An 11,613-nucleotide genomic window follows, 5' to 3' on the forward strand; every position below is an offset into this window, starting at 1 on the left:
ACGTTTCGGGCAATGCCCCTTATTAATCGCACACACAGAAAGGCCAGAAAGAGAGAGAGAGTGGATAATACGAGTAGGAGATTGCACATTGGCTGAAACGTCGGCAATATATAAAAAAAATCTGAAGTTGTATTTATTCAGGCCTGTGTACTACTGGCAACGCAGCAGCATGGGCAAATCATTTGTTGAATTTATCCAGATGGTGGGGCTGGCGAGTTACTGCGCGGATAACCACCGAGGTCACAATGACAAAGATCCCCCGCGTAGCCTTTAACAGACTGTCGGGGCAAGTGCTGTCAGCGAGCTCCAATAAAGGCCGCAACTGCACAGGAGGGGTTGGTGTGTAGGTCAACACCACGTCCGACCGCCTTTGTTTCCCTTGTGCTGACGTTTATACACCGCACCATGTACTCATTTGAGGCTGAGTCGACCTGGGGCCGGTTCACATATTCGGAGTCGCAGTGCGATGCGCTAACCGCTGCGCCACCGCTCCCCACACGACACAAGGTACAATACAACGATCCGCTGTTTTGTACGTATGTTGAACTTCTTTCGCACCGCACGTATCGGAGGTGCAGGGGCAAGACGACACATTAAACACAAACAGCAGTTTTAAAGAAATGAGTTCGTCAATCTAGACGATCGTTTAAAAGTGCATAGCTCCAGTGGCTTCCTAACGTCGGAAGGAAGAGCGTTCCAGACGGCCGCAGTATACATTAAACTAAGGTGACCCTACACCAATAACAAAATATAACTTAATGAGGGATGACATACTCAAGGAAAAGTTAAAGGGGGGGAGTGGGGAGTCTTGCAGAGTTTCCTCAACTGATCTTCATGGGTACCAAATAATACAAACTGGCCGGGCAATTAAATGTTTTTATTTCTGGGACACTATTTTTGTCCAGGCGTATTACTGGGATGTTGGCTATCAACAACAAGGCAACTCCTATGACTAATTGGGAATGGGACGCAAGCGTAGGATTGATCACCCTGTCGCTGGCCGCCTTTGGGGAGGGTGTATAGTATGAAAGGCCGAAACACCCTAGGAACCAAAGGGTCACTACTGACGATGCGCTCCCCAAATTTCACCAGGCTCACTGTTCATGAACTCTTGGAAGTGCTTGCACAAAGGATAGTAACATCTCATCCTGTGTTCTTTGGAATCTTAACTCCGCGACTGGGGTACCAATCAATCCGAAATCGGTGGTGCCACTCCGCGATGTAGAAACCCCAAACATCAGCGTAACAAAATCCGTTATCGAAAAATTTAACTTTGAAGAGTGCATCGTGTACAGCTCGTCGAGATGAGTCGATTGGCACGTTCTGTTTACGTGACAACCCTTACTAGTTGGCTATGTCGGGTGGTGGCGGGTTTAACGACACAACATTTATATATTTCTTCGATCTAACCCCGCAAAATAAAATTTTATTATGGATCATATTGGTCGCGAAAGCCTACGTGTTAAACAACTTACTTTGTTTAATCTAAACCTACGTATTTATTAGCATTTAATATTTTTATTTTTATTATTGAGAATCAAAGGGGTGAAAGGCTGCAGTAAAGGGTTAAGAACCACCGCACCACGAGGCAACCCGTTCCATAGTCTTGGAGATGCACTGGCAAAATATCTGATCAACCCCAGTAAGGGGCCGTCCATAAATGACGTCACGCGATTTTGGACGATTTTTGACCCCCCCCCCCTCGTCACACGGCGTCACAAAAGGCAGGCCCCCCCTCAAATATGACGTCACAAAGCTCTGCCCCTTCCAACCCCAAAAAAATTAAACATGCTTCAAATCTATTTAAACTATTGTCATTGTAGTGCGTATTTAATGTGGCGCTGCACTCTGATGTTGTAGGAGAAAACATTTATTAAAAAGTATTTTTAATTAAGTAGAACGTGTTGCCTTTATTTATTTAAAGTTGCACATTTTGATGTGACGTCACCTTTCTCAAACCCCCCCCCCCTCGTCACACATCGTCACAAATGTCTGACCCCCCCCCCGCCTAGGTGCGTGACGTCATTTATGGACGGCCCCCAAGGGAGCATTGACCCTTCGGAATACTATGAAGTAGATATTCTTTGGTTCTTTCGGTAAAGTCACGTATAAAGATAAAATAATACATTTAATAATTGCATACTACGACGTTTCGATTGCAACACAAGCAATCAGCATCAGGTATAAAAGAAATAGCAACAAAAATCTAACCAGAACACTATAGACAGACACACAAGCAGACAGACATCACAAAGACACACACAGAGAGAGAACACGTATCAGCACAAAGAAAGAGGTCGTCTCTGTGACGGGGCCTTAAATATAGAGAGGGGGCGGGGGCGGAGAGAGGGAGTATGCTATTATTTAATTTATTATTTTATCTTTATACGTGACTTTACCGAAAGAACCAAAGAATAATTCCTGCAGTCACGAAAGCTCCAAAATTAAAATATGAAGAAAATCTCAAGCAACCCATTTCTCGTGGATATCAGGGGACCAGTTCCTGTAAGTAACGTTGGGGCTAGCCCACGTGACAGCCTTGTAGGTCAATAGTCTTGGAGATGCACTGGCAAAATCCCTGATCAACCCCAGCAAGGGAGCCTTGACCCTCGGAATCCTAAGAAGAATAAGAATATCAGAAGATCTTAAAGTCCTCATTGCTGGTGGAAATCAATGGATCAAATTTCGATTTAAAGCTTTCGTGACTGCAGGGATTCATCTTCTTGGTTCTTTCGGTAAAGACGGCTGCTTGCGTTGTGGCCGAAACGTCGTGATAATTATTTTATTATATTTTATTTTTATTATTTTATTACTTCCCTTCTACGTGACTTTACCGAAAGAGCCAAGAATATCAATGGATCAGTTCCTGTAAGTAACGTGGGGCTAGCCCATTGTGACAATCCTCGTAAGCCAATAGCGGGGACCTTCTAATCAATTCGATAATCGATTGGCAGCCAAAACAACTACAGGAGAACGGGTGTGACGTCTTCACCGCCGTAGCAATCAATGAACGCGAATCACCCGATATTAATTGGGCACGTGGCCGCAAATTAGGTGAACCGTGCGTTGTGGGAGCGGGGGGGTGGAGACGTTTGGCGTTCCTGGAGAATTACCAGATGAGTCCTGATGAAGATAGACAGATTCGGCGTGGGGGGAGCACCCTCCCCCCTAAGAGGTTATAAGTGGGAGCTCGGAGCCAGAGCAGCCGTCTCTCTGCACACAGAGATATCCCGAGAGAGACAGCAGCACAGAGAGAGGGACAAAAAAAATCTGCACAGCGACAGACATTCGCACAGAGGGAGACACATGCACACAGAGAGAGACATACATCCACAGAGAGACACCCACACACAGAGAGAGAGACACATTCACACAGAGCTACACACAGAGAGACACACACATACACACACAGAGACACACACAGAGACGCACACATACACACACAGAGACACACACAGAGAGACACACATACACACAGAGAGAGACATACATACACACAGAGAGAGACATACATCCACATAGAGAGAGACACACATCCACACAGAGACGCACACACACAGAGACACACATACATCCACAGAGAGACACATCCACACAGACACACACACGCATCCACAGAGACACACATCCACAGAGACATCCACAGAGACAACTGCACGGACCGACAGCCATACCGTAGACACGACCGCAAGGTGGCGACCAGCTCTCGTTCACCTGTTGTAGATAAACTTTCGTCCGCCTCCGTCTCTTTACCTGGTGCACGTGGTCTCCGTGAGGCGGGCATGGCTTGCCACGTGGCCGTGATGATGATGATGTTGATGCTGCCCGGCTTCGTGTCGACCCGCGTGCCAGGTGAGCGAAACGCGCTCATCGGTGTGGGGTGTGCATGGTGGGCACGTGTGTGCATGGTGTGTATGTTACTGGACGGCTTCATAGCTCCATCGGATTCCTCCAGGCTTAAATGATTCTGATGGTGTGAGTGTGGAGTGCCGATGTTGCATCGTGTGTACAACACGTGTGCCATGTTTGTATTGTGTGTGTGTGTCATGTGTGGAACACGTGTGTGCGCCATGCGTTGTTGTGCTCGCACACTGGCACACATAACCGGGTGGGGAGTGGTGGGAGAGCGGTTGCCGCACTGCGGTGCCCGGCGTTCCAAAATCCGCGGCCCTGGCTAGACGGAATATTACAGCAGCAAGTCTTGTCTTGAAAGCTGTTCCTGTGGGCAACGCTGTCCCCCCCTGGCCCTTCGTGGGTTGCGTGCTGGCTGTGACGACCCTTGCCCCCCACAAACGGTCTCTGATCGTGGCATCTTTTTTTGGCCATCTCAAATTATGAAAAATAATAATGGGTTTGACCCGTTCTGTAAATAAAACCGGAGGTGTTTAAACGTCAAATAGAAACGTTTTTTGCAAGGAATCGTCAAGCCTGCTTTAACCACACGTACTCGTGGCAAAACACGCGGCTCTGATAATGTACAAATTGTCTTTGAAACTGATTGGTCTACACCAGAGGACAGCCTTGTTTTTCATGGCCTCGTCTCACCACCAGTGTCAGATCGGAGAACAACGCCAAAAGACGAACGGTACAAAGACGATGCACTTGTCATAAACGCTCTGACACGTAAAAACCGCTTCTTATGTTTCATACTTTGATACTGACAAAAAGGTCCCGTGACAGAGCTGCTCGCCCCGAGCTGTAAATGTTTTGGCACGCGTGGCATTGTCTTTGTACGGTCCGCCTCTTGGCGTTGTCCTCTGGTCTGACACTGGGAAGACTAGGCCATGAAGAAGGCTAGATTTGAAGCTTTCGTGACTGCAAGGATTTATTCTTAGGTTTTTTCGGTAAAGTCACGTAGGTAAAAGTAAATAATAATAAAATAATAAAGTAATAAATCACGACGTAGACTTGTGTTGCTCCGAAACGTCCTGATTTATTATTTTATTTTAATAAGTTTATTATTTATTATTTTTATTATTTCCTTTTATTTTTACTTACGTGACTCTACCGAAAAAACCTAAGCGTATGAAGGATGCTGATCTTGTAGGCCAATCGGTTTCAAAGATAATGCCTATATTCTTGGTTCTTTCGGTAAAGTCACGTAGAAGGGAAAAAATTAAATGATTAAAATGAAACATAATATTATGCTTTTATAATGTAATATTTTTATTATTTTATTACTTCCCTTCTACGTGACTTTACCGAAAGATCCAAGAATATGAATCCCTGCAGCCACGAAAGCTTTAAATCGAAAAAAATAATGCCTATATAATATCAAAGCGCGTTTGTTTGCGTGTTCACACTAGCACCTTGTGTGGTTAATGCCGCACTTGATTCCTTAAAACAAGTTTCTGTTTTATTGCCAGAAAAATGGTAAACGCCCTGCCTGAAGACGGAAGCTTGTGTTGCCTCCGAAACGTCGTGATTTTTTTTTGTATTTTATTTTACTTTCATTAATTTAAAAATTTTACCTACGTGACTTTACCGAAAAAACCTAAGAATATGAGTCATTGCAGTCACGAAAGCTTCAAATCTACAATAAACGCCCTACTCTTTATTTTTCATAGCCTGTAATCGGCTACACGAGGCAGCTCTTTGTCTGTGTGTCTCTGTGTGCGCAGATAGCCACAACGGCAGCAGCGTCGCTCTGCCGGCCCCGAGCTACGAGTTGCTGGAGGAGCACTCTGGCTCCTTGACGGTGGATCACCCCCCACCACCACCGCCGCTCCTCTTCCTCCGTGCCACCCACAACCCAACCGGGTCGCACCGAGGCCATGCACGCCGCCTCGCCGGCGTGAACCACCAACCCGGCGGCGAGGAACTTGGCGAAGATCACGAAACGCCTTCCTCCCGTCTCCCATGCAAGTCGCCGCGTCGCTTGGCTCCTCCCACTCTCAACCAGTATATATACAAGGACTGTTTTCTTGGAATTTCTCTCTCACTTGATACAGCTATCGTGCTATGACGGTTCCACCTGAATACGGAAGCTTGTGTTGCCTCCGAAACGTCGTGATTTTTATTTTTATTCATTTTAATTTTTTACCTACGTGACTTTACCGAAAAAACCTAACAATATGGGCATTGTTTGTTGTTTCCCCATTCGCCCATCTTCGTTTGTAACCAGACGACGATGCCGATGCCCTTCGGTATTGCCCGCGGGTGGAGTAGTGGCCCAGTGGTTAGCGCACTGCGTTATAATCCCGGAAGGCCCCCCCCCAGTTGGATTCCCAGCAACGGCCAACATCGTTGATATATGAAACAGTCCCGGGTTGGCACAATCCCCCGTTCGCCCGTCGTCCAATCCACACTGGCCGGCTTGAAGTTATGGTCAAGCAATCCCCATGACTTGACTGTGGGTTAGGCCTTCATCCAGCAGTGGATTGACGAAAGGATTGTCGAAAGGGCGTCGTTCAGATGCTCTCAAGGAAATCATTGCCGCTGGTTTCTCTATTGGGGGTGGCCCTGCTTGCGATTCGAGACGTTTGGGCCAATTGCATTTCTCAGTTTGGCTTCGTGTCGGAGGAAACCAGAGATCCTGCAGTAAACAAGGAAGGCTTCTCGGAATTTTGCCTCGCTTGATGCAACAAATCTGGCTGTGACGGTCCCACCTGATGACGGAGACTTGTGTTGCCTCAAACGTCGTGATTTTATTATTATTTTTTATTAATTTCTATTAATTTTTTTTACCTACACGGTGACTTTACCGAAAGAACTGAGTATGGAAGGCCTTGCCACCGTGTGCTGGCATCACGGTAATTTTTTTTTTAAAAACCTAAATTCGACAAACATTATCTGCAAAGTACTGCTCGGTTGGGAGGGGGGGGGGGTCACACGTCAGCATCGGCCTCCCCCCTGACCTACCCCCCCCCTACCGTGACACCACCGCAGACCGCGTTCCTTCAAACGCAGGCGCGGCGCCTTCCTTTGTGATGACCGCCCTGCCTCGGTTCGATTCCCAGCGCCGGTCTCCTTGCTGTGTATGTTACAGGGCAGTGTTCTTCACACATTTTCAGACTGGGGGGGGGGGGGCGCGGTGGAGGTGGCACTTTGGCCGATAATTCTAGATTTGAAGCTTTCGTGACTGCAAGGATTCATATTCTTAGGTTTTTTTCGGTAAAGTCACGTAGGTAAAACATTAAAATTAATAAAAGTAAAATAAAATAAAAATCACGACGTTTCGGAGGCAACACAAGCTTCCGTCTTCAGGTGGAACCGTCACAGCCACGACAGCTGTATTACTTGATATTACTTGATACTTGATACAGCTGTCGTGGCTGTGACGGTTCCACCTGAAGACGGAAGCTTGTGTTGCCTCCGAAACGTCGTGATTTTTATTTTATTTCACTTTTATTAATTTTAATGTTTTACCTACGTGACTTTACCGAAAACACCTAAGAATTTGGCCGATAAGATTATCATCCGTGCGAGGGCCACCACGCATTTCAAATTGCTGCCGAGTTTGACGGGCAGCACGGTGATGCTGTTGGGGGTGTCGTCACGCCTTGTGGATTGTCAAGGGCCGCACTAAAGGCCACCAGGGGCTGCCAGTGGCCTGCGGGGCCTTGCGATGAAGAGAACGCCGCTGTAGAGTTTGTTCTCCCTCTATTCTGCAGCGGTTCCTCCGGTGTTCTTCAGTTTATAGACTCTCGTAGCTTAAAACACACACACACACGTAGTAGCTGGTATTGGCCAAACAATACCTTAATTCTAGATTTGAAGCTTTCGTGACTGCAAGGATTCATATTCTTAGGGTTTTTCGGTAAAGTCACGTAGGTAAAAAACTTAAAATTAATAAAAGTAAAATAAAAATAAAATAAAAATCAGGACGTTTCGGAGGCAACACAAGCTTCCGTCTTCAGGTGGAACCGTCACAGCACGATAGCTGTACCAAGTGATTTATTTTTTTACCTACTTGACCTTACCGAAAAAACCTAAGAATACAAACAATACCTGCCAACTGACCTTGCAAATCACTCGGTTGGGGATGCCGCACGGCATCCACCCCACCCCCCTTCCGCTACTACGACAACGTGGCTAGACCCTCCTACAAAAGAGTCTCCAAGAGGCTTGGTGATGCCGTCCTGGGGTAAACAAGCGGAACAACGAATACTCCAAATGAGATTCGGTGCGTGGCTGGAGCGCTATCAGGTCACACCGCATCTCCCCCCCCCCCCCCTCTTGCTCTTCTGCCCCCACCATCAGACTGTGCCAGGGCCCCATGCCGGAACGACGGAACATGCCACGAGACGGCCGATGGCAAGTGGCGGTGCGAGTGCCGCCACGGATTCGCCGGCGAGCTGTGCACAGGTGCTGTTGTAACTGGGCCCTCGACCCTGCCTCGCCTGGCGATCGCCCCTCGTCCTCCTGCTGCTTGTCTCCACATTCACCACCGCCGTCATCATCATCAGCTGTCTGTGTGTGCGTGGCAGAGGTGGGCGCGTCGCTGCATTGCGAGCGCGAGCGCATGCGCGTGGCGGTGCCCGCGGCCCTGCTTGCGTGGCGCGGCTGGGAGGCGGCGGCGCTGCGTCTCGCCAGCGGGCGGTGCCGGGCGGGGGCCGCCCGCGGGGAGCCCGCCATGCACTCGCTCGCCGTCGACGACAGCTCCGGGCCGTGCGGCACCAGCGTGCAGGTCAGTTCTTCCCCCACACCCCCTCCCCCCCCAGCATACACCCCATGACGTCACAGAGGCCACGTGCCGGTCACGCTGTAGGCGCTACCGCGTTGGCCTTCGTAGGTGCGCTGCCACGCTTTTACCGCATTTTCTCTAAAATCTCGGTGAGATGTTAACTGCCTCGCCTGGTGTGCAGGAGGTTGTGGGTTCATTCCCGACCCTGACGCCTGCTGTTCTGTATTTGGAGTTTGCGTGTCTCTCTCATCATCATCACGGTGGCTGGGAGATGTTAACTGCCTCGCCTGGTGTACAGGAGGTCGTGGGTTCGATCCCGACCCTGATGCCTGCTGTTGTGTATTTGGAGTTTGCGTCTCTCTTTCATCATCATCACGGTGGCTAGGAGATGTTAACTGCCTCGCCTGGTGTACAGGAGTTCGTGGGTTCGATCCCCGACCCTTGACGCCTGCTGCTGTGTATTTGGAGTTTGTGTGTCTCTCTCTCTCATCATCATCACGGTGGCGAGGAGATGTTAACTACCTCGCCTGGTATACAGGAGGTCGTGGGTTCGATCTCGACCCTTGACGCCTGCTGCTGTATATTGCGTATATCTCTCTCTCAACATCTCCTAAGCACCGTGATGATAACTACCTCGCCTGGTGTGCAGGAGGTCGTGGGTTCGATCCCGACCCTTGACGCCTGCTGCTGTATATTTGGAGTTTGCGGTGCCTCTCTTACCGTGGTCGCGCGGATTTTTCTCCGGAGTCTTCCGAGAGGTTCGCTCGCAGCGCTGCCCCCCCCCCCCCGGCTGCTCGCCCTCCCCGGCCGGCCACACCGGCCCGTGAACCCCCCCCCCACCCCCTGGCTGTTCCGTTGTCCCACCCTCAGCACAACGACAGCCACGTGTGGTTCTCCAACGCCGTGCTGGTGGAGCAAGAGGAGGGGGGCGACGCCACCGCCATCCTCAACTTCACCTGCGTCTACGGGCTCCAGACGCTCGCGCAGTTGCCCTTCGCCGTGATGCCCACCCTGCAGTGAGCATGCCCTGGGGGAGTGGGGTGGGGGTGTCTGGGGGGGGGGAGTGGGGGGTGTCTGGGGGAGTGGGGGGGGGGGAGGTGTCTGGGGGGGGGGGGGGAGTGGGGGGGGAGGTGTCTGGGGGGGGGGGAGTGGGGGGTGTCTGGGGGAGTGGGGGGGGGGAGGTGTCTGGGGGGGGGGGAGTGGGGGGGGAGGTGTCTGGGGGGGGGGGGGAGTGGGGGGTGTCTGGGGAGTGGGGGGGGAGGTGTCTGGGGGGGGGAGTGGGGGGTGTCTGGGGGAGTGGGGGGGGAGGTGTCTGGGGGGGGGGGAGTGGGGGGGAGGTGTCTGGGGGGGGGGGGGGGAGTGGGGGGGGAGGTGTCTGGGGGGGGGGTCGGGGGGGGTCTGGGGGGGGGGGAGTGGGGGGGGAGGTGTCTGGGGGGAGTGGGGGGTGTCTGGGGGAGTGGGGGGGGAGTGGGGGGGGAGGTGTCTGGGGGGGGGGTCGGGGGGGGTCTGGGGGGGGGGGAGTGGGGGGGGAGGTGTCTGGGGGGAGTGGGGGGTGTCTGGGGGAGTGGGGGGGGAGTGGGGGGGGGAGGTGTCTGGGGGGTGTTTGGGGGGGGGAGTGGGGGGGAGGTGTCTGGGGGGGGGGAGTGGGGGGTGTCTGGGGGAGTGGGGGGGGAGGCTTCATAATAACTAACGAACTATTTTTATTTCACCAGATGAGGCCCATTGAGCTGTATAGCTTGTAGAGATTCATATCACAGCCCCTTTTTCCGAGGCAGCTCTACAGCAATTGTAAAATTATAGGTGTCATCGTTAACTCGTGTGTGCTCTCTGAACACTAAAGTTTTTTTTTTATTTTACCAGGGAAAGCCCACAGCTATAGAGCTCTTTGTCACAAGTGGACCTGGACAGCACAAATGATAGCTCAAAGAAGTGCATTATCATCATCATCGCGTAAACATATCTAGCAGTAGCCAAGTACTCTAAATGCGTGATGTTGATGATTACAAAGGTGGAGGGGAAAAACTGGAGGAGCCGGAGAAAAATCCACACGGCCACAGTAAGAGACACTGCAAACTCGAAATATACAGCAGCAGGCATCGGGGTTTGGATTGAGCCCACGACCTCCTGCACATCAGGCAAGGCAGTTAACATCTCACCACCGAGATGCTGCCTAACATACAGCAGGCGTGGCTTTGAGGTTCTATGGAGAACCACGTGGCTTAGAGATTCCATGGTGGACCACGTGACTTCGAGATTCCAGCCCCAGGTCCCCAAAACCTCTGGCCCAGTCATGAACCTCGACGACATTGAGAAACTGAACGTGTTGCGATTTGTAGTTTTTGAGGGACCCCCACCCCCCTTCACCCTAAGACCCCCCCCAACCCCCCTGTGCTGAGTGGCACTGTCCCCCCCCCCCCTTGTGTGCCCCCCCCCCCCCCAGCACGCTGACGGTGCGGGGTGAGCCGGGCTCGTTCCACGTCACCATGCGGGCCTTCGTGAACGCGTCGTTCGACGAGGACGACCTCTACCGTGACGGCGACACCGTCATGGCCGGCGAGTGCCATTCGCTCTCTCCCCGCTCACTCTCTCTTCTCCCTCCCCGCTCTCTCCCTCGGCGCGCTCTCCTCTCGCCAGAGGTCGCAACCAGGTACCCCGATACCCGTACCCTACCTGATACCCGGCTACCCGTACCCAGCCGGGTACGGGTACCCGTTTGCGACCCTGGTGCGGCCGGGTTCGGGTACGAGTAAGCCGTGAGTCACTGGTGAGTAACCGTTTGTCACTCATTTCCCAACGTCTTGTCTCTTCTCACAATTCAAGTTCCTAGAATCAACCCACCCGCGCCTGCAACATGGCTTCATCCCAGAGGTCGCAATCGGGTCCCTGATACCCGTACCCAGCCGGGTACGGGTAGGGTACGGGTACGGCCGGGTACGGGTACCCGTTTGCGACCCTGGTGCGGCCGGGTACGGGTAAGGAATCAAAAC

This window comes from Lethenteron reissneri, chromosome 60, assembly GCF_015708825.2.
Source record: "Lethenteron reissneri isolate LAM-NWPU_2019-01 chromosome 60, ASM1570882v1, whole genome shotgun sequence".
Classification (NCBI taxonomy): domain Eukaryota; kingdom Metazoa; phylum Chordata; class Hyperoartia; order Petromyzontiformes; family Petromyzontidae; genus Lethenteron; species Lethenteron reissneri.